General features: G+C 46.3%; 1 protein-coding gene across 5 annotated transcripts in view; it reads right to left on the minus strand.

The window, feature by feature from the left end:
* The window catches only part of ATP8A1 (ATPase phospholipid transporting 8A1), a 354,609-nt gene that overhangs the window by 255,711 nt on the left and 75,652 nt on the right, over positions 1-23,246 (minus strand). The window lies entirely within an intron of this gene.

A 23,246-nucleotide genomic window follows, 5' to 3' on the forward strand; every position in this document is an offset into this window, starting at 1 on the left:
TTTTTTCAAATAGGGCACACCTGATCAACAGTTTGAAATATGGATAATGCATTGATTGGGAGTGCACATTCTGTGTGCAACTTATGATGGCAGAGTCGGTGCACTGCCAATAGTGTCATGGCATTGCACAGTACCGTACAGCACTCTATATTAGACAAGATATCTGCTGAAAACTCATCTACCGATGCAAAGCATTAGACCACAGATAATGATCAATATCCAGGACTTCTCAAGAGCTGCTCCAACACTATGGAACTCCCTACCTCCCTCCATTTGGGTTTCCCCCTCCAACATCGTCAAGAAGGCCCTCAAACTCACCTTTTCACTCTGGCTACACCCCCAGGATTTGGGAAGGTAGTCTCTTAGGAGGGGTCAGAACCAAATATTTAACATCAGAATAATTAGCCAAAAGCCTAGTTTGGAACAAATCTTGCAGCTTGTTATATATATTTAGACCTACGCCAGAAGTCAGACTATAAGACCATGTGGCGTGGCATCCCATCGTCAATGCGGGGCTGAGGATGGATGTTAAAGGGGCCCTACCCACTTTAATACAAATATCTCTATAACATTGGTCATCACTGCACAAGCTATTTTGTATTTGAATGCCATTAAATGTTATTTTTCACCTTCCAGTCTGTGACTGCAAGATTTTTTTATTTTTAGAAAACATGCTCAAAACCATGGCAACAATATGCAGCTTAGTGTAAAAGAAATGTCCTGTGTCTCTTCAGTTCATAAGAGTGCAGAAAGTCTGCTAGGTATAGCGCAATGACACATTCATTAAGTGGAAGGACCTTACACATAGGACGTGATGCTGGGTATGTGGTGTGATCACTCGCATCTTACTAGCAGCTGAGTCAGCCATGCAATGCACCTTTCACAATAAAACATTCAGATCTACTGCGTAGTGTCCCAAGAAGCAGCAAAGTAATCATCGCTGTACTGTATCTCTGTAAAGGTGGCTGTACACGATCCAAGATTATTTTATCAAACCTACCATACACCATTCAATTTACAAAACAATCAACCAGATTTTTCCAACACATCCGATCAGATTTTTATCGAAAAACTGAATAATCCATCACTTATCAAATAAAAGGAATATTTTCAATTTCTGCTCTATTTGATCGTTTTCATCGAATAAACGGGAAAATCAAACTATTTAATTGAACCGTGTATGGGCACCTTAAGGCCCCCTTGCACACGGCAAATCTAATTTGCGATTCCTATTTGCAATTTTCCCTGGACGCTACCAAAAGAAAAAAAAACGCAGAAAAAACAGCACGCAGTAACGAAAGATTGGAATCACATGTTAAAATCGATTAAAAAACACAAATTGGAATCACATGTAGTGTTCAAGAGGTCTTACAGATTTCATTAACACCAATTTTCCTTTTTGTTTGGGAAATCAGAGATCTACTTTATTATAACAGGTTATATAATGCAACCAATCATTACTCTAAGAGTGGTATCTGCTTATTTTCATTAAGACATATATAGTATATTGCCTATGGTGCCGTCTATACAGTAGATTTAATATATTTTCATCAGTGCTTCATATTGTCATTTTAATTGTTCCCATCCTCCAGTTCTTCCACAATTATACCTCAATGAATATTTTCTAAATACGCCACAAAACATCCGAATTATATCTTGCATAAACCAGAGCAGCCGCTTTATTGCAAGGCTTTTAAATCACTAATCGTTAACTAGGCCTTGTGTGACGCTCACACAGTTCCCGAGAAAACCGCGCGTGCGTCATTTAAGTCGCAAACGCAAGTTTCATTGCAAGCAACCAAAATGACATTTTTTAAAACAACTTTTTTTTCCCTATTCCCTGGCTCTGCCAGCAATCACCGATAGCTTCCAATTACGGAACCTATCACCTAAGTGTGGAATTTGTTCCCAAACATTCCTGGAAAGTATATGGCTCACCCATCAGATGAAGTCAGATATGAGCTTGACAGAACCAATTTAAAGGAGAGAGAGCAGGGACTGCTTGGCATCGATCTCAGCAGGGAAGTGTAACGATCGGTGTAACACAGAGAGGGTCTGATTACCGGTGATCTGCAGTATCACCGAGAATGCAGAATATACCCGATTATTGATGATCTGCAGTATCACCGATAATCAGATATATCTTCTAACCTCTGGACACCTGAGAGATGAGAGTGTTTGGTGTAACAGTGATACTTTGAGGACTGTACCTCAGAAGTAGGTACAGAAGCAGTAAGGAATACTGCACAGAAGTACGTTCCTTCCGTTAGCCTAGACTCTCCCGGGGAGGAGCTAGGCTGAGAGTAGGAAGGACAGAGAGTGAGTGACACCAGTGAGGGTGTCACTAACAGGTCTGGGAACTGCCTCTAACAGTAAGGCCAGTTCTCTAGGTCGGGCAAGCCAGGTCGTAACACACAGACAGATAAGGTACAGATTCAGGAGACAGATACATAATCCAATGGACAGGCAGAGTTTGGCAACGGAGTATCAGAATAGCAAGGTACAGAATCAGGAGGCAGATACAGAGTCCAGGAACGAGCAGAGTTTGGCAACAGGATATCAGAATAGCAAGATACAGAATCAGAGATCAGAGGAATGGTCAGGCAGGCAGAAGGTCATAACAAATAATACAATACAATATTCCTAAGCTAAGGTGTAAGCTCCGTGATCATCAACACCTTTGGAAACTGATCTAGAACACAGATACTGACAAGGTCTGAGTGCTACCACGTAGTGATCGCAACGCCAGACACCAGAGAAATTACCAGCACCCAGTATATATACTATAGCGCTCTCCAGCGCCACCCCTAAGTGCTGGACCAATGAGAACTGGTGAAAATGTCAGCTGACCAGCATGGTCAGTTGACTCTCCTCTGGCTGTCATATAAGCTCTGCCTCTCAGCGCGCGCGCGCGTCCTGAACCTGTGTGGACTATCAGTCCCAGCCACACCAGACATGTTTTGCAATGTATGTGCTGACTCGGGCGCGGGACCCGCCGCGCTTCTCTCCAAGCAAGCGGCGGTCTCCCCGCGTCCAACCACACTGTCATTAACATTGTCATGCGCGCAATCTGCCGCATCCAACGCTGACTCCACCGCTCTGCCCATACGGCATGCGGCGGTTTCTCCGCGTTGTGCCGCCATGTTGGACGCGGAAACAGCCGCCTCACTCTGAGTACTTGCGGCGGCTTTTCCGCGTTTCCTCACAGGAAGCTGACACTTAGCCCTACTGTCCTAGCTTCAAAGACCCCCAGCTGAGTTCTTCAACTAGAACTGACCTGCTGTAACCCTTAAAGAGAAACTCCGACCAAAAATTGAACTTTATCCCAATCAGTAGCTGATACCCCCTTTACATGAGAAATCTATTCCTTTTCAGAAACTGAACATCAGGGGGCTCTGTATGGCTGATATTGTGGTGAAACCCCTCCCACAAGAAACCCCTCCCACAAGAAAAGTACGTACTTTTTTTGGCAGTTTCCTGTCTGTGAACCTTGTTGCATTGTGGAAAATAGCTGTTACAGCTGTTTCCAACTGCCAAAAACCATGCAGCAGCTACATCACCTGCCAACACTAAAATGTTCACTGGAGTTCCTCTTTAAATGTCGATGATAATCCATAGACTTCTGAATTTGTAATATGTCTGGTGTTACAAAGATACCAGGTCCTTCAAATTCGCAGAGTGTGTTGGACTTCACGTGACATTGATTCTGAGAGATTTTCAACCAACTGGATCTTCCAGAACTAGTACTACAAACGGTGGAACTCAAGAACTGTTTTATGAGCTATCCATGGCCAGCATGTGTTGTATCAAATGATTTCTAAAATTATGCTGAGTGTGAATATGCATTCTATTTCTTGATGAGACCTATGGGCCCAGAGAAAGCGGGCAAAACAATTGGGCCAAAATCTCTCCCTGTCTAATGGGGCACTGCCCCTACTCAAATTGCACAAGGTGGGACTTGTATGTATCATGACCCCTCCCATCTTCAGTGAGGATTAAAACCCCAATGACAATGGGCCCAGCTGTCCAAAGTCCTTCATCTGAAAGCTTTGTTGAATAACATTCGACAGCCAGCTGGACACTGGCAAAATAACGGATTATTTCTCACAAAGGCATGGCAATCGCCATCTTGGACTTTCCGCCAAAGACTTGTGATTGCCGCATGGACTACCAATAACGGTATATGAACTGTACATTAAGAGATTCTGTTTCTCTTTCATCTCTACTCTCTATCAAACCAATCTGTTCTGCCAGACAGGTACATTTATCTGTGGGTTAAATTAGACTGTGTGTGTATGTAGTTTTAGAATAATATTAACAATTTTATCGCTCAGTCTTGTGCCTGTTCTGGTCATCTGATTGCTGCTACAATGAACCTGCCCTCTGAATAATCATACTACTGCTGCTGCATTGTTTTATTATGTGCTTATAAATAGTTGTTTTGCTAGCTAGGTTGTAAATAACAGTTTCTTCCTTCTAGGATTAGCTAGTACCCGATTTCCTGTGCGGAATCGATAACTTTAGTTTATAGATTGTACATACAATCGAGATTGCATCATATATGGACTCAAGTAGCCTTTAAAGTGAACCCAAACCAAACATTTTTTTTTTATTCAAAATATTTATTTGCACCACTGACACAAAGATAAATACACTCCTTCAAACCTATGAGCATTTCAGTGCATGCTTTTCACCCTTCTCTTTTCATAACTAGGGTTAAACAGGTGGCAGCCATTAGCAATTCCTCCATTGCCGGACACCACCTACTCCAGCAGTTTGCCGGATTCTGTCCCGGCAATAACAAAGGAAGGGAGGGGTTCCTCCGATACATGTAAAATATTTTATATTTGTCAGCATGCAGCTGAAAAAAAGGCTACCGTATGTATTATAACTTAGAAAATAGATTTTATTTCTGAAATCTTGTATTTTTAATTTGGGTTCACTTTAACGCCACACTGCTCACAGTCTTCAAGCCAATGGAAGTGACTATTCCCTCGAACGGTGACTGGAGCATGTTGGACGTGATTGGGCTGGCTGCCATATTATGATAGCGTTAGGGTCTCTTCGCCCTAGCAAATCGGAGAGTGGTGGCAGTGAAATTACCCGATTTCCAGCGCGAAATCAATAATTTTAGTTTACCAATTGTACATACAATCGGGATTGTACATGTATGGGTACCTCCAACCAATCTTAACCATTTACTACGCACACAGTGAATTTGCCTCCAGAAGTCTCTAGTGCATGAGACCTGCATGGCAAGAGTGGCCTTGTAATACGGGATTGGTGAGTGATTGTCACATTACATATTGTCAACAGCGTTGCGACCAATCTTATTGTCAGTCTGCTCACCGTACTTCCTCCTATCGTGTGTAACTATGCCCGTGAATGCTAACGGGAGCAGATTAGACACTCTTTCACATTACTACCGTCTGACGGTCCAGCAAAAACTTTTAAACGTCTTTTAGACAGGATCGCCAGGCTGGAAATCAGAGATCTACTTTATTATAACAGTTTATGTAATGCAACCAATCATTACTCTAAAAGTGGTACCTGCTTATTTTCATTAAGACAAATATAGTATACTGCCTACTGTGCCATCCATACATCATCTATAAGTCATCAGTGCTTCATATTGTCATTTTAATTGTTTCCATCCTCCAGTTTTTCAACAATTATACCTCAATGAAGAGTTTCTAAATACAGCACAAAACAAATATCCTAATCAGATCTTGCATAAACCAGAGCAGTCGCTTTATTGCGAGGCTTTTAAATCACTAATCATTAACTAGGCCTTGCATTAAAAGCGCACTTCAGGTTTCCAAATATTTAAACAACCTAATCTGTGTAATAACAGTGAGAATGTCGATGGTAATCTGCTGTGAAGGAAGCCAGAATTGCAGGAACTGTAATGTAAACACAAGGACAGATTCAGCAACTGGACAGCTCAGAGCTGAGAAATCAGCTGCCCTGCTTCACAACGAGCTAACACACAGCAAAAAGGGCCAAAGCAAAACCACAATACCTCTACATACACTACCTAGAGACATACAGGCATGATCCATTCACTGTGACAACTTGTATCTCACACAGTTGTGCTGTCTAAACAGTACATATAGTTAGCGAGATACTGCGGCTCACACGTTTATTTTCTCTTTTTTTTTATCAAAGTTTTATTAAACAACATCACAACTAAACAAGGTACCACATTCCAGCTAAGATACAATACAGCAAAAAGCAGAAACACAGTTATATCAATAACTAGTGTTGGTGTTCGCATTCACATGATTTCTGGGTTTAGAAAGAGGAAGTATTGTAGTCATGTGAAATGGGTCATGAAGCAGTGGCGTACCTAGGGCATTTGACACCCGGTGCTGGGTATTAAAAGACACCCCCCCCCCCCCCCCCCCCAAAAAAAAAAAAAATAAAATAAAAAAAAAAAATTGGGCGTGGCTATAACCTGCGGCGAAAAATGGGCATGGCCATGACCAGATGAGGGCGGCGCTAACTAATTTAAAGTGAACCCGGGATTAGAGTGATATGGAGGCTGTACCCCCAGGAGGGGGAAGCAGGGCTAGATGGAGGGGCTGTGGAGGCAGTGGTGGGGAGGGGGGACATATCCCCCCCTCCCTCACCTGGGACCCCTCCTTCTGCCTCTCTCTTCCCCCTCCAGAATAGCGGCCCCAGTATAGCTAGTATAGTTGCCCCCAATATAGATAGTATAGTTGCCCTTAGTGTAGGTAATATAGTTGCCCCCAGTATAGCTGCTCCCAGTATAGCTAGTACAGTTGCCCCCAGTGTAGCTAGTATAGTTGCCCCCAGTGAAGCTAGTTGCCCCCAATGAAGTTAGTATAGTTGCCCCAGTATAGCTAGTATGGTCACCCCAGCCAGTATAGCTAGTATAGTTGCCCCCAGACAGTATAGCTAGTATAGTTGCCCCCAGACAGTATAGCTAGTATAGTTGTCCCCAGCCAGTACAGCTAGTATAGTTGTCCCCAGCCAGTACAGCTAGTATAGTTGCCCCCAGCCAGTACAGCTAGTATAGTTGCCCCCAGCCAGGATAGCTGCCCCCAGTATAGCTAGTATAGTTGCCCCAGCCAGTATAGCTAGTATAGTTGCCCCAGCCAGTATAGTTGCCCCCAGTATAGCTAGTATAGTTTAGTTGCCCCCAGTATAGCTAGTATAGTTTAGTTGCCCCCAGTATGGCTGGTATAGTTTAGTTGCCCCCAGTATGGCTGGTATAGTTGCCCCCAGTATGGCTGGTATAGTTGCCCCCAGTATGGCTGGTATAGTTGCCCCCAGTATGGCTGGTATAGTTGCCCCCAGTATGGCTGGTATAGTTGCCCCCAGTATGGCTGGTATAGTTGCCCCCAGTATGGCTGGTATAGTTGCCCCCAGTATGGCTAGTATAGTTGCCCCCAGTATGGCTAGTATAGTTGCCCCCAGTATGGCTAGTATAGTTGCCCCCAGTATGGCTAGTATAGTTGCCCCCAGTATGGCTAGTATAGTTGCCCCCAGTATGGCTAGTATAGTTGCCCCCAGTATGGCTAGTATAGTTGCCCCCAGTATGGCTAGTATAGTTGCCCCCAATATGGCTAGTATAGTTGCCCCCAATATGGCTAGTATAGTTGCCCCCAGTATGGCTAGTATAGTTGCCCCCAGTATGGCTAGTATAGTTGCCCCCAGTATGGCTAGTATAGTTGCCCCCAGTATGGCTAGTATAGTTGCCCCCAGTATGGCTAGTATAGTTGCCCCCAGTATGGCTAGTATAGTTGCCCCCAGTATGGCTAGTATAGTTGCCACCAGTATGGCTAGTATAGTTGCCCCCAGTGTAGGTGCCCCAGGAGGGAGAAGCAGGGCTAGATGGAGGGGCTGTGGAGGCAGCAGTGGGGAGGGGGGAAATATCCCCCCCTCCCTCACCTGGGACCCCTCCTTCTGCCTCTCTCTTCCCCCTCCAGAATAGCGGCGACAAGTGCGGGGCGGCCGGAGGCGCATGGACAATTAGTTACCTGATTTCCGCGTTCCAAGCGCGGAGCGCAGCGTCATGACGTTACAGGTCTCCGCCTCCAATGCCGTCCACTGTGCTTCCGCTAATCAGGAAGCACCTCTGCCTCCACAGCCCCTACATTTAGCCCTGCTTCTCCCTCCTGCTGTGCTGCTGTGGGGGGTCGTGGCAACACCCCCCTGGGTGTCTGACACCCGGTGCGCCACGCCCCCCTGCGCCCTATTATAGAGACGCCACTGTCATGAAGCACAAGTAATTTCATTGTTTAACATCTTGTCCCAAATGTGGGGATACTGCACCAGATCTATATCATCTCCTTTGGCTATGCCCTCAAATACAACGTTTCCTGGGCGAAAGCCCAGAGGATGAGTTTGATGGTTTCTGCTTCTAAATGTACATATAATTCCTGGGAGGCCTTGTTTCATTGTGGTGACTCATAACGATCTGAGGAAGATTACTCCCTTTCCCTCATGAAGCATCTGATTATTCTGGCTGCTAAAAAATGGATTTAAAATTGTGGAGTGGCTCCTCCCCTCCAAGTCAGAAGCACCAGATGGACATTTGTGTTCTTCAAAGCAGAGTTCCCCAACCCTGTCCTCAAGGCCCACCAACCGTACATGTTTTGCAGGAAACCACAAACCTTCACAGGTGAGGTAATTAGTGTTGCAGCAGAGCCAGTTAACTACCTCTGTGGATTTGTACAAAACATGTACTGTTGGTGGGTCTTCAGGACAGAGTTGGGGAACACTGCTTTATAGTTCAATTATCAAAGTTAAATTCTAAATGCCACATATACTTACAGTAATTACTAGCAATAGCAATACAAAGTTTTTTTTCCATCTTTTAATATCTTATGAGAAGAAAATATTGTGTGATATTTACAGGAAACAGTATTCACTGTAGGCATTACTATGGAGGACTGTGCCCAGCACATCCAATATAAAGTAATGATCTTCACTGGCTCTAATACTGTGACTGAAATCTGCAGCTCCCTGTGCGTTATGACTCTCTCTCTCTCTCTGCTTCGCAGTGTAAAGTAAACAGTTTACTGCCAGCTTACAGTTCAGCTCTGCCTCTGCCTCAAAAGCTCTATAGGTATGTGAGGTTTACAGAAAACCAGTTTCGTTGATAGTTGTTCTTTAATGTATGTTGACAAACACAAACAGAATGAGGGGATACCAGGAAAAATAGTATACACACTAGGGTCCAAAGGGCATTGCCCTATAGGTACATTAAAAGCTATTTACTTGTATTATCATAACAGTTAAAAACGTAAAAGACGCCACTTCTTGTGGGTCATCCACTGTGAGGGCATCAAATGAGTGTCCCACCTTAAACAGATTGTGAGGGTCTTTGCTAATCCCCCACCACTTCAGTTAGCCAAATGAAAAGGAGTGTAGCTATCCCACAAAAAGGATTGGGCAATCTTCACCAGTACAGGTGTGTTAGGGTGAGAATTAAAATGCTACCTTGCTAACAAGCAAGGTGTGTGTGTAGGTGTGTGTGTGGGTGTGTGGGTGTGTAGGTGTGTGTGTGTGTAGGTGTGTGTGTGTGTGTAGGTGTGTAGGTGTAGGTGTGTGTGTGTGTAGGTGTGTGTGTGTGTAGGTGTGTGTGTGGGTAGGTGTGTGTGTGGGTAGGTGTGTGTGTGGGTAGGTGTGTAGGTGTAGGTGTGTAGGGGTGTAGGTGTGTAGGTGTGTGTGTAGGTGTGTGTGTGTGTAGGTGTGTGTGTAGGTGTGTGTGTAGGTGTGTGTGTAGGTGTGTGTGTAGGTGTGTGTGTAGGTGTGTGTGTAGGTGTGTGTGTGTAGGTGTGTGTGTGTAGGTGTGTAGGTGTGTGTGTAGGTGTGTGTAGGTGTGTGTGTGTGTAGGTGTGTGTGTGTGTAGGTGTGGGTGTGGGTGTGTAGGTGTGTGTGTGTGTAGGTGTGGGTGTGGGTGTGTAGGTGTGTGTGTGTAGGTGTGTGTGTGTAGGTGTGTGTGTGTAGGTGTGTGTGTGTAGGTGTGTGTGTGTAGGTGTGTGTGTGTAGGTGTGTGTGTGTAGGTGTGTGTGTGTAGGTGTGTGTGTAGGTGTGTGTGTGTAGGTGTGTGTAGGTGTGTGTGTGTGTAGGTGTGTGTGTGTGTAGGTGTGTAGGTGTGTGTGTGTGTGTGTAGGTGTGTGTGTGTGTAGGTGTGTGTGTGTAGGTGTGTGTGTGTGTGTGTAGGTGTGGGTGTGTAGGTGTGTGTGTAAGTGTGTGTAGGTGTATATGTGTAGGTGTGTGTGTAAGTGTGTGTTTAGGTGTGTAGGTGTGTGTTTAGGTGTAGGTGTGTGTGTGTGTGTAGGTGTGTGTGTGTGTAGGTGTAGGTGTGTGTATAGGTGTAGGTGTGTGTATAGGTGTAGATGTGTGTATAGGTGTAGGTGTGTGTATAGGTGTAGGTGTGTGTGTATAGGTGTAGGTGTGTGGGTGTAGGTGTGTGTGTGTGTGTGTGTGTGTGTGTGTGTGTAGATGTGTGTGTGTAGGTGTAGGTGTGTGGGTGTAGGTGTGTGTGTGTAGGTGTGTGTAGGTGTAGATGTGTGTGTGTAGGTGTAGGTGTGTAGGTGTGTGGGTGTAGGTGTGTGTAGGTGTAGGTGTGTGTGTGTAGGTGTGTGTAGGTGTAGGTGTAGGTGTGTGTAGGTGTAGGTGTGTGTGTGTGTAGGTGTAGGTGTGTGTAGGTGTAGGTGTGTGTGTGTGTAGGTGTAGGTGTGTGTGTGTAGGTGTAGGTGTGTGTGTGTAGGTGTAGGTGTGTGTGTGTAGGTGTAGGTGTGTGTGTGTAGGTGTAGGTGTGTGTGTGTAGGTGTAGGTGTGTGTGTGTGTAGGTGTAGGTGTGTGTGTGTAGGTGTAGGTGTAGGTGTGTGTAGGTGTAGGTGTGTGTAGGTGTAGGTGTGTGTAGGTGTAGGTGTGTGTAGGTGTAGGTGTGTGTAGGTGTAGGTGTGTGTAGGTGTAGGTGTAGGTGTGTGTGTGTAGGTGTGTGTGTGTGTGTAGGTGTGTGTGTGTGTGTGTGTAGGTGTGTGTGTGTGTAGGTGTGTGTGTGTGTGTGTGTTTAGGTGTGTAGGTGTGTGTGTAGGTGTAGGTGTGTGTGTGTTTAGGTGTGCAGGTGTAGGTGTGTGTGTGTGTGTGTGTAGGTGTGTGTGTGTGTTGGTGTGTGTGTGTAGGTGTGTGTGTGTTGGTGTGTAGGTGTGTGTGTGTTGGTGTGTGTGTGTAGGTGTGTGTGTGTTGGTGTGTAGGTGTGTGTGTGTGTGTAGGTGTGTGTAGGTGTGTGTGTGTAGGTGTGTGGGTGTGTAGGTGGGTGTGTGTGTAGGTGTGTGTGTGTGTTTAGGTGTGTAGGTGTGTGTGTGTAGGTGTGTGTGTAGGTGTGTGTGTGTGTGTGTAGGTGTGTGTGTGTGTGTGTGTAGGTGTGTGTAGGTGTGTGTGTGTGTAGGTGTGTGTGTGTTGGTGTGTGTGTGTTGGTGTGTGTTGGTGTGTAGGTGTGTGTGTGTGTGTTTAGGTGTGTAGGTGCGTGTGTGTAAGTGTGTGTGTGTGTATGTGTAGGTGTGTGTAAGTGTGTGTGTGTATGTGTAGGTGTAGGTGTGTGTAGGTGTGTGTGTAGGTGCGTGTGTGTAGGTGTGTGTAGGTGTGTATGTGTAGGTGTATATGTTTAAGTGTGTGTTTGTTTGTGTAGGTGCGTGTGTTTAGGTGTGTGTAGGTGCGTGTGTTTAGGTGTGTGTAGGTGTGTGTGTAGGTGTGTGTAGGTGTGTGTGTGTGTGTAGGTGTGTGTAGGTGTGTGTGTGTGTGTAGGTGTGTGTGTGTGTAGGTGTGTGTGTGTTGGTGTGTGTGTGTTGGTGTGTGTGTGTTGGTGTAGGTGTGTGTGTGTGTGTAGGTGTGTGTAGGTGTGTGTGTGTAGGTGTGTGTGTGTATAGGTGTAGGTGTGTGGGTGTAGGTGTGTGTGTGTGTGTGTGTGTGTGTAGATGTGTGTGTGTAGGTGTAGGTGTGTGGGTGTAGGTGTGTGTGTGTAGGTGTGTGTAGGTGTAGATGTGTGTGTGTAGGTGTAGGTGTGTAGGTGTGTGGGTGTAGGTGTGTGTAGGTGTAGGTGTGTGTGTGTAGGTGTGTGTAGGTGTAGGTGTAGGTGTGTGTAGGTGTAGGTGTGTGTGTGTTTAGGTGTGTAGGTGTGTGTTTAGGTGTGTAGGTGTGTGTGTGTAAGTAGATGTGTGTGTAAGTGTGTGTTTAGGTGTGTGTGTGTGTGTAAGTGTGTGTTTAGGTGTGTGTGTGTGTGTGTTTAGGTGTGTGTGTGTGTTTAGGTGTGTGTGAGTGTGTGTGTGTGTGTGTGTGTGTGTGTGTGTGTGTGTGTGTGTGTGTGTGTGTGTGTGTGTGTGTGTAGGTGTGTGTGTGTGTAGGTGTGTGTGTAAGTGTAGGCGTGTGTGTAGGTGTGTGTGTGTGTGTGTGTGTGTGTAAGTGTAGGCGTGTGTGTAGGTGTGTGTGTGTAAGTGTAGGCGTGTGTGTAGGTTGTGTGTATGTATAGGTGTATGTGTAGGTGTGTGTGTGTAGGTGGGTGTGTGTGTAGGTGGGTAGGTGGGTGTGTGTGTAGGTAGGTGTGTTTGTAGGTGGGTGTGTTTGTAGGTGGGTGTGTGTGTAGGTGGAGGTGTGTGTGTAGGTGGGTGTGTGTGAGTGTGTAGGTGTGTGTGAGTGTGTAGGTGTGTGTGAGTGTGTAGGTGTGTGTGAGTGTAGGTGTGTGTAAGTGTGTGTGTGTGTAGGTGTGTGTGTGTGTAGGTGTGTGTGTGTGTAGGTGTGTGTGTAGGTGTGTGTGTGTGTGTGTGTAGGTGTGTGTGTGTGTGTGTAAGTAGGTGTATGTGTAAGTGTGTGTGTAGGTGTATGTGTAGGTGTGTGTGTAGGTGTGTGTGTAAGTGTGTGTATGTGTAGGTGTGTTTGTATGTGTAGGTGTGTGGGTGTGTGTGTAGGTGTGTGTGTGTGTAGGTGGGTGAGTGTGAGTGTAGGTGGGTGAGTGTAGGTGGGTGTGAGTGTGAGTGTAGGTGGGTGTGAGTGTGAGTGTAGGTGGGTGTGAGTGTGAGTGTAGGTGTGTGTGAGTGTGAGTGTAGGTGTGTGTGAGTGTGAGTGTAGGTGTGTGTGAGTGTGAGTGTAGGTGTGTGAGTGTAGGTGTGTGTGAGTGTAGGTGGGTGTGTGTGAGTGTAGGTGGGTGTGTGTGAGTGTAGGTGGGTGTGTGTGAGTGTAGGTGGGTGTGTAGGTGTGTGTGTGTGTGTGTAGGTGTGTGTGTGTGTGTGTGTAGGTGTGTGTGTGTGTAGGTGTGTGTGTGTGTAGGTGTGTGTGTGTGTAGGTGTGTGTGTGTGTGTGTGTGTGTGTGTGTAGGTGTGTGTATAGGTGTGTGTGTGTGTGTAGGTGTGTGTGTAGGTGTGTGTAGGTGTGTGTGTGTGTGTGTGTGTAGGTGTGTGTGTGTGTGTGTGTAGGTGTGTGTTTAGGTGTGTGTGTGTAGGGGTGTGTGTGTGTAGGTGTGTGTGTGTGTAGGTGTGTGTGTGTGTAGGTGTGTGTGTGTGTGTAGGTGTGTGTGTGTGTAGGTGTGTGTGTGTGTAGGTGTGTGTGTGTGTAGGTGTGTGTGTGTGTAGGTGTGTGTGTGTGTAGGTGTGTGTGTGTGTAGGTGTGTGTGTGTGTAGGTGTGTGTGTTTAGGTGTAGGTGTGTGTATATGTGTAGGTGTGTGTATATGTGTAGGTGTGTAGGTGTGTGTGTTTAGGTGTAGGTGTGTGTATATGTGTAGGTGTGTGTGTAGGTGGGTAGGTGGGGGTGTGTGTTTGTAGGTGGGTGTGTGTGTAGGTGTGTAGGTGGAGGTGTGTGTGTAGGTGGGTGAGTGTGTGTGTAGGTGGGTGTGTGTAGGTGGGTGGGTGTAAGTGTGTGTGTGTGTGTGTGTAAGTGTGTGTGTGTAGGTGTGTGTGTGTAGGTGTGTGTGTAGGTGTGTGTATGTGTAGGTGTGTTTGTATGTGTAGGTGTGTTTGTATGTGTAGGTGTGTAGATGTGTGTGTAGGTGGGTGTGTGTGTGTGTAGGTGGGTAGGTGGGTGAGTGTGAGTGTAGGTGGGTGAGTGTGAGTGTGAGTGTAGGTGGGTGAGTGTAGGTGGGTGTGAGTGTGAGTGTAGGTGTGTGTGAGTGTGAGAGTAGGTGTGTGTGAGTGTAGGTGTGTGTGAGTGTAGGTGGGTGTGTGTGAGTGTAGGTGGGTGTGTGTGAGTGTGTGTAGGTGTGTGTGTGTAGGAGTGTGTGTGTAGGAGTGTGTGTGTAGGGGTGTGTGTGTGTGTGTGTGTGTGTGTGTGTGTGTGTGTGTGTGTGTGTGTGTGTGTAGGTGTGTGTGTAGGTGTGTGTGTGTGTGTGTATGTGTAGGTGTGTAGGTGTATGTGTGTAGGTGTATGTGTAGGTGTGTAGGTGTGTGTGTGTGTGTGTATGTGTAGGTGTGTAGGTGTATGTGTGTAGGTGTGTAGGTGTATGTGTAGGTGTATAGGTGTATGTGTAGGTGTATGTGTGTAGGTGTATGTGTAGGTGTGTAGGTGTATGTGTAGGTGTGTAGGTGTATGTGTAGGTGTGTAGGTGTATGTGTAGGTGTGTAGGTGTATGTGTAGGTGTGTAGGTGTATGTGTGTGTAGGTGTGTATATGTGTAGGTGTGCAGGTGTGTGTGTGTGCGTGCAGGTGTGTGTGTGTGTAGGTGTGTGTGTGTGTGTGTAGGTGTGTGTGTAGGTGTGTGTGTGTGTGTGTGTAGGTGTGTAGGTGTGTGTGTGTATGTGTGTAGGTGTGTGTGTAGGTGTGTGTGTGTGTGTGTGTGTATGTGTGTAGGTGTGTGTGTGTGTGTAGGTGTGTGTGTGTAGGTGTGTGTGTATGTGTGTAGGTGTGTGTAGGTGTGTGTGTGTGTAGGTGTGTGTGTAGGTGTGTATGTGGAGGTGTGTATGTGTGTATGTGGAGGTGTGTGTAGGTGTGTGTGTGTGTAGGTGTGTGTGTGTGTGTGTGTAGGTGTGTGTGTGTGTAGGTGTGTGTGTGTATAGGTGTGTGTGTGTATAGGTGTGTGTGTAGGTGTGTGTGTAGGTGTGTGTAGGTGTGTGTAGGTGTGTATAGGTGTGTGTGTAGGTGTGTGTAGGTGTGTGTAGGTGTGTGTAGGTGTGTGTAGGTGTGTGTAGGTGTGTGTGTGTATAGGTGTGTGTGTAGGTGTGTGTAGGTGTGTGTAGGTGTGTGTGTAGGTGTGTGTAGGTGTGTATAGGTGTGTGTGTAGGTGTGTGTAGGTGTGTGTAGGTGTGTGTGTGTAGGTGTGTGTAGGTGTGTGTAGGTGTGTGTAGGTGTGTGTAGGTGTGTGTAGGTGTGTGTAGGTGTGTGTAGGTGTGTGTAGGTGTGTGTAGGTGTGTGTAGGTGTGTGTGTGTATAGGTGTGTGTGTAGGTGTGTGTAGGTGTGTGTAGGTGTGTGTGTAGGTGTGTGTAGGTGTGTGTAGGTGTGTGTGTGTAGGTGTGTGTAGGTGTGTGTAGGTGTGTGTAGGTGTGTGTAGGTGTGTGTAGGTGTGTGTAGGTGTGTGTGTGTATAGGTGTGTGTGTAGGTGTGTGTAGGTGTGTGTAGGTGTGTGTGTAGGTGTGTGTGTAGGTGTGTATAGGTGTGTGTGTAGGTGTGTGTAGGTGTGTGTAGGTGTGTGTGTGTAGGTGTGTGTAGGTGTGTGTAGGTGTGTGTAGGTGTGTGTGTAGGTGTGTGTGTAGGTGTGTGTGTGTAGGTGTGTGTGGGTGTGTGTGTAGGTGTGTGTGTAGGTGTGTGTGTAGGTGTAGGTGTGTGTAGGTGTGTGTGTGTAGGTGTGTGTAGGTGTGTGTAGGTGTGTGTGTAGGTGTGTGTGTAGGTGTGTGTGTAGGTGTGTGTAGGTGTGTGTGTAGGTGTGTGTGTAGGTGTAGGTGTGTGTAGGTGTGTGTGTAGGTGTGTGTAGGTGTGTGTGTAGGTGTGTGTGTAGGTGTGTGTGTAGGTGTGTGTAGGTGTGTGTGTAGGTGTGTGTGGGTGTGTGTGTAGGTGTGTGTAGGTGTGTGTGTGTGTAGGTGTGTAGGTGTGAGTGTGTGTGTAGGTGTGAGTGTGTGTGTAGGTGTGAGTGTGTGTGTAGGTGTGAGTGTAGGTGTGTGTGTGTGTAGGTGTGTAGGTGTGAGTGTGTGTGTAGGTGTGAGTGTGTGTGTAGGTGTGAGTGTGTGTAGGTGTGAGTGTAGGTGTGTGTGTGTGTAGGTGTGAGTGTGTGTAGGTGTGAGTGTGTGTAGGTGTGTGTGTGTAGGTGTGTGTGTGTGTGTAGGTGTGTGTGTGTGTGTAGGTGTGTGTGTGTGTGTGTGTGTGTGTGTGTAGGTGGGTAGGTGGGTGTGTGTGTAGGTGGGTGTGTGTGTAGGTGTGAGTGTGTGTAGGTGTGAGTGTGTGTAGGTGTGAGTGTGTGTAGGTGTGAGTGTGTGTAGGTGTGAGTGTGTGTGTAGGTGTGAGTGTGTGTAGGTGTGAGTGTGTGTAGGTGTGAGTGTGTGTAGGTGTGAGTGTGTGTAGGTGTGAGTGTGTGTAGGTGTGAGTGTGTGTAGGTGTGAGTGTGTGTAGGTGTGAGTGTGTGTAGGTGTGTGTGTGTGTGTGTAGGTGGGTGTGTGTGTAGGTGTGAGTGTGTGTAGGTGTGAGTGTGTAGGTGTGTGTAGGTGTGAGTGTGTGTGTAGGTGTGAGTGTGTGTGTAGGTGTGAGTGTGTGTAGGTGTGAGTGTGTGTGTGTGTGTGTGAGTGTGTGTGTGTGTGTGTAGGTGTGAGTGTGTGTAGGTGTGAGTGTGTGTAGGTGTGAGTGTGTGTAGGTGTGTGTGTGTGTGTGTGTGTGTGTGTGTAGGTGTGAGTGTGTGTGTGTAGGTGTGAGTGTGTGTGTGTAGGTGTGAGTGTGTGTGTGTGTGTGTAGGTGGGTGTGTGTGTAGGTGGGTGTGTGTGTAGGTGTGAGTGTGTGTAGGTGTGAGTGTGTGTAGGTGTGAGTGTGTGTAGGTGTGAGTGTGTGTAGGTGTGAGTGTGTGAGTGTGTGTAGGTGTGAGTGTGTGTAGGTGTGTGTAGGTGTGAGTGTGTGTAGGTGTGAGTGTGTGTAGGTGGGTGGGTGTGTGTGTAGGTGGGTGGGTGTGTGTGTAGGTGGGTGTGTGTGTGTGTGTAGGTGGGTGTGTGTGTGTGTGTAGGTGGGTGTGTGTGTGTGTGTGTGTGTGTAGGTGGGTGTGTGTGTGTGTGTGTGTGTAGGTGGGTGTGTGTGTGTGTGTGTGTGTGTAGGTGGGTGTGTGTGTGTGTGTGTGTAGGTGGGTGTGTGTGTGTGTAGGTGGGTGTGTGTGTGTGTGTGTGTGTAGGTGGGTGTGTGTGTGTAGGTGGGTGTGCGTGTAGGTGGGTGTGCATGTAGGTGGGTGTGCGTGTAGGTGGGTGTGCGTGTAGGTGGGTGTGCGTGTAGGTGGGTGTGCGTGTAGGTGGGTGTGCGTGTAGGTGGGTGTGCGTGTAGGTGGGTGTGCGTGTAGGTGGGTGTGCGTGTAGGTGGGTGTGCGTGTAGGTGGGTGTGCGTGTAGGTGGGTGTGCGTGTAGGCGGGTGTGCGTGTAGGCGGGTGTGCGTGTAGGCGGGTGTGCGTGTAGGCGGGTGTGCGTGTAGGTCTGTGTGTAGGTGTGTGTGTGTGTGTGTGTAGGTGTGTGTGTGTAGGTGTGTGTGTGTAGGTGTGTGTGTGTAGGTGTGTGTGTGTGTGTGTGTGTAGGTGTGTGTGTGTAGGTGTGTGTGTGTAGGTGTGTGTGTGTAGGTGGGTGTGTGTAGGTGTGTGTGTGTAGGTGTGTGTGTGTAGGTGTGTGTGTAGGTGTGTGTGTGTAGGCAGGTGTGTGTGTGTGTGTGTGTGTAGGTGTGTGTGTAGTTGTGTAAAAACTCTGCTGCTGTAGACTTCACATTGGCAAGGAATGGCATGCTATAGCTTGCATGGTTTTATGTACCATGTGCAACACTTCATATTATGCAATCACTTTACTTGCCATTGCTATATATGAATGTAAGCAATAAAGCTCTTCATGGACATTAGTGTTATAATACCAGTATGAGAACAGCCAGACACGCCATCTCAGCTCTCACATGTATTGTTCTTATCCTTTGCTTACAGAGCACCTACATATTATGTAGAGTCATCTCAAGTCAACACACTTCAATATTTTCTTTCGCTGAATCTCGCTGAGCTGCAGCATCCGAGGAAGCCGCAAAGACTGAAGAATCCTCAAGGCTCTGAAGAGCTCCATGTCAAATCGCAAGACTAAATGTGTGTCACTAGCGGGAGAAGTGATGACCAGTAGCTTGTAATCACACATTTATGTGCGAGCACAAACACTCCGCTTGTACAGAAGCTGGTGAACTGTCGCTAACCGAAACCAGACACTCATTCCTCTTCTAAGAAGACAGATTCAATTAAATATGAGGAAACTCGAATTGGAGATTGAACTGCATCAATTAGCATTTTCCTGCGGCATTCTGTGTACTACTCCATCCTGGATCCCGCCCCAGCATTCCAGGCCTACCAATTGCACAAACACATGCTTGTCAGTCACTAGGCATTAGACAGAGAACCTGTCCATTATCCAGTGTATGTAAATTGACAGTGCTGATGGAATGCATGCTGAAAACCTTTGTCCTGCTCCAAAACCAGAAAATGGCATGGAGAGCAAGTGAGGAACTCTAGAGATAAGCTGCCATTTAGTTTAGGTACAAGAGATAGAGAGATATACATAGAGAGATATAGCTAGCTAGCCTACCACTATTTGAGTTCAGTTACACTGTAGCCAAACTCCTAACCTGCCTGTTCCTACCACTGTGGTCAACAGTGTAGCTGGACTCGTAACCATTCCGTGCGCTCCGCTAAATCATAGCCAAGTGTCTTCATTGAACCTAAGCACCCGCTTCCCCATAGCTGTAAATTTGCATTGTGGAGGCTCCATGTAGCAACTACTGACTAATATCAGTGGGAGAAGATCAGAGATGCAGGTCAACGCTAAACTAGTCAGCACTAACCGCACGGTTTGTTTGATACTACATTTAGTAAGGCTTTAAACAGCAGTGCCAACTTGCATACATCGTATACCATGAAAAGCACGCTAAAACAATTTTTGCTTGATTAGGGGTACACTCCATATAAGGGTTTGCAATAAAAAAAAACTGTCTAAGAGGACTCAACCAATCAGCTGTTTCTAACTTTGTACTGCCTGAGCTGGTGGAGTTCCTGCAGCTTCTAGTCTTATTTTCCAAACAGCCCTGCTTCTGAGAAAATTGAGGTGTGTAGGTTCCCTTGTTCCAGGTACACGCCTCTGTCTGCAATCCCTACACCCTCATTCATACACTGGGGCACAAAGGACACAGCAGCAACAAGAACTGAAAAAAAAAAAAATCTAAATCCAGTCCCAGTATGCCCTCCTATGTATAATCTGCGGCTAGTCAGTCCAGCCTGCGGCCCCCTCCACTTGTAAACTCTTCAGCATCTATTATAGCCACTGCATATTCATATCAATCTTCTGCGAAGAACCAAAGAAAACAACATGATGAATTGAAAATGTCAGCATTTTTTACTGTCACTGGCAGCTGATCTTTTTTCCCCGGCACATTATTCCAGCTCCATCTGTTATAAACACCTAGAGCATTCTGAAATGACAGTAGACTTTGCAAGAAAACAAAATACTGCATGAAAAAGGAGGGTTGGAAAGGTAGACGCTACGGCAGCTTGAGTGTTACGTCTCTGCCTCCCACACCTATTAAGTGCTGCCACCTGTTTTAGCAATACCGTTCTGTAGAACAGTCTCCTCACGCCTATGATGTTCCAGGGGGCTGAAAGATGAGCATGTCAATCTGCCATGGTGACAAGCAAAATATGGAAATAGAGATAACGAGAAGAGGAGGAACGAACCTCTCCAGGCACAAAAGCGTTAACAGCCATTTGGTCTGCTCACATTCCAGTGAGATAAAAATAAAACAAAGTCATGCAAATAGAAGAAAAGGAAACAGCGTGGTACCACCACTGGTTCTCCTCAACTCCTCTCTTCATTTCGATGAGCAGCAATGCAGAGCTGCCGCTCATCACCCTTCCTAATCAATCCATGGAAGGGGGTGTGGCCAAATTGCTATTTAACCACACCACTTCAACTTGTTCATACAAGTTGAGGGGTGTGGTTAAGACTGCTGAGGGAGTCTGGATGGATGGCTCCCCTAGAGACTGCAAAATAGAGTCTTGTAGTACTTTATGCTAAACTGTGCCTGTGCTGGATCTCAAACGTAAATATCGCCACGTACTGCAGGGGCTGCTGCAGATTTTCAGGGGGGAGCCAGCACTGGCTCGGGGCTACACAGAAGGATGGAGGAAGCTTCATTAGGACACAGAAGCTTCCACCTCCTGAGATACCCCATAGGGGCAGTTGTTTTCCTTACAGGATCTCTTTAAAGTGGATCAGAGATAAACTTTTACTCATTGCATAATTGTGTTCATTTCATATAGTTTATAGGGCATTCCTCAAGCCAAATACTTTTTTTTTGTTTTTGTTTTAATACTCAAATTCCCTATAAACTAAACAAGCCTTGCCCACAGCTCCTCCAGTGCCTTGGCACGCTCATATCCATGTAGCAAGGACTTATGGGAGCTCAGTCTGGGCAGGAGAAGGAGGCGTTACTAGCCAGAGATTTCAGAGGCAGAGAGGAGTGAGGAGGAGAGGGGAGTGACGTTATCACAGGCTGAGGGCTGGTGGTGTAGAGCAGCTTGCCTGTGTGTAATGATCACAAGCAGAACATGGCTGCTCTCGTATCACAGGAAGAAATAATCATATACTGTTGAAGCTGTTTGCAGCTAGGTTTGCTGTCTAAACTTTAGATAAGATATGTAGACAAGTTACTTGCTATAGTTAGTTTTTTATCTCGGATCGGCATTAAGGCAATGCAGAAAGGTGCCCAATCCAAAGTTTTGCAGGGAGGCCCAGTGATTTCTAGTTACATCAGATAAGATATTTACATTCTACTGCATTAATCCCCTTCCACTAAAAGGCACATTTTGCTCTCAACATACTATAGACCTCAACAACTGCCTACCCTCAATTCAAGATCAACAATGTATTCGCTCACAAACATCCTCACATTAATTTTTCACGCTCTCACAAGTCTAGGAACACGTCTGCTAGTTAGAATCAAATTGCTTGTGAGCACAGTCCTTACCCCTACCTTGACAACTGCCCTAATATAGTCAATAAATATTCCCCAATCCCATCCGTGCGCCAATATAATCATGCACTTGTAAAAATACAACAAAGATCGGCCATTGTATTTTTCATAAAATAATGGCCTCCTCTTTTCTCCCCCACCTGTGCAGGCCTACTAAGCACAGTGAAGAGACAAACAGGAATATAGAATACAGCCAGACCTCTTTTTCACTGCCTTGTCTACCAATCTATCAGAACACATGAAATGAGGTCACATGTGCTGATGGCAATGAAAGAGCAATCCACTAACCTCATCATGTAAGTAGTATGCCCTAATCCTGCTTATTATGCTTCCCTGTGCTCAATAGATCTCCTTGAAGGGGAGGGGGACCTTAGGGGAGGGGGGGGGGGGGACCTGCAAAGCTCAGTGACTGTCATTACTCAAATGTAAGCAGGTTAAACAGTAAACATGTGCGGCAGACATTCTTGGATGCCTGCGACATATCCAGAGGCAGGCTATCTCACTTGGCTTCTTTACATTGTCAGTTAATAGAAATGGACTGTCAAGCCCAAAGTGCACAAAATGGCGCAGGGGAAATTTGGGCGCACCATGCACCGCCATAGGCTGTCTTTCCCCCTGAGTCCTTGGTGGCCTGGAGGGGGAATCGTAATTAATGCCACTGGTACTATAGCATGAGCAGAGTAAGCAGTTTTTCAGCTTCACCCTGCGCCCAGAATTTCCCATGTATGCCTGTCAAGAAGCCATTGCTTTTAAAGAGGAACTGTAGTAAAAATAGCTTAATGAATAAAACAGGTTTTTTTTTTTTTTTTGGGCAAGTGCTTTTAAAATCACAAGCACTTAGAAAAAGCTCTTACAGTGTGAACCAGCCCTCACTAAGGGCTCGTTTCCACTATTGCGGTGCAGAATCGCCTGGATTCCACCGCTGTTGAAATTGCATGAAATAGCATGCGGATGCGAATTTTTGCGCGTTTTTTGCCGCGAATTCGCATAGGTGAGGGTATTTGCGAATTTAACCATGTCACTGCCTGTTTGAAGTTACATTGGTTCCTATGCGAATTCGCATGAAAATTCGCATACCATAGCCGCATGCGAATTTCCTATTAAATACATTAGCGGCGATTCGCATGCATTCCACTCGCAGGCGAATTCGTTGGCTCTTGTGCGTTTTTTTACCGCTGAAAAAAACGCACCTCAACAGCGCGACAGTGGAAACAGGCCCATCCACTTGCATTACATGTGCGAATCCGCATGCATTGGACGCATGCGGATTCGCGATAGTGGAAACGAGCCCTAAAAGTTTTATGCACAAAGGGAGATACCACTTGCTTGGCAGCTGAAAACTGCAGTTGTTTCCCACAATGCAACGAGGTTCACAGACAGGAAGCCGTCAGGGCCATGGCAATGACATCACACAGAGGGCTTTCACCACAATATCAGCCACACATGTCCCTGTTTATCTATTGGAGAAAAGGAAAACAATTCTCATGGGGAAGGGGGTATCAGCTACTGACTGGGATGAAGTTCATTCCTGGGTTTAAGGTGCTCTTTAAAAAGGCACCGTAGTGGCGAATAGTAGAATTTAGTAAATTACTCAGGGCTCCCACTTTTATGTTAATTATCCTGGTTTCAGCATAAGGAATACTCCCTATATCTATATATTGCTGTATATCGGTATAAAACCCCATACTGCCAGCGATGCTTGGCCTAGGCTGCTTAGCTATGCAGAATCCTCTTCCCCCGAGTGTTTTGGGAGATCAGATGTTCTGGTACCAGAACAATGACTATACAACCATTCTGCAGCATCATTTTTGATTTGAGAATTTTGTAAAAAGATTTTATTCCTTATATTATTTTCACTACAATTCCCCCGTAATTCTTTCCCCCTCCCCCCTCCATAGCAATGAACTTGTGCACGTATGTGGTCAAACTGAGCATACAAGTTTTATTGGCTAAGCTGTAATGTACAGAGGGATGTTGGACTCTTCCTGCAGGCCCACCAGCCATAGCTTTACAATACCAAGCTTATGCCTAATATACACGGTATGATTTTCCATGCGAT

Source organism: Hyperolius riggenbachi, chromosome 1 (assembly GCF_040937935.1).
Source record: "Hyperolius riggenbachi isolate aHypRig1 chromosome 1, aHypRig1.pri, whole genome shotgun sequence".
In the NCBI taxonomy this organism is placed as follows: Eukaryota; Metazoa; Chordata; class Amphibia; order Anura; family Hyperoliidae; genus Hyperolius; species Hyperolius riggenbachi.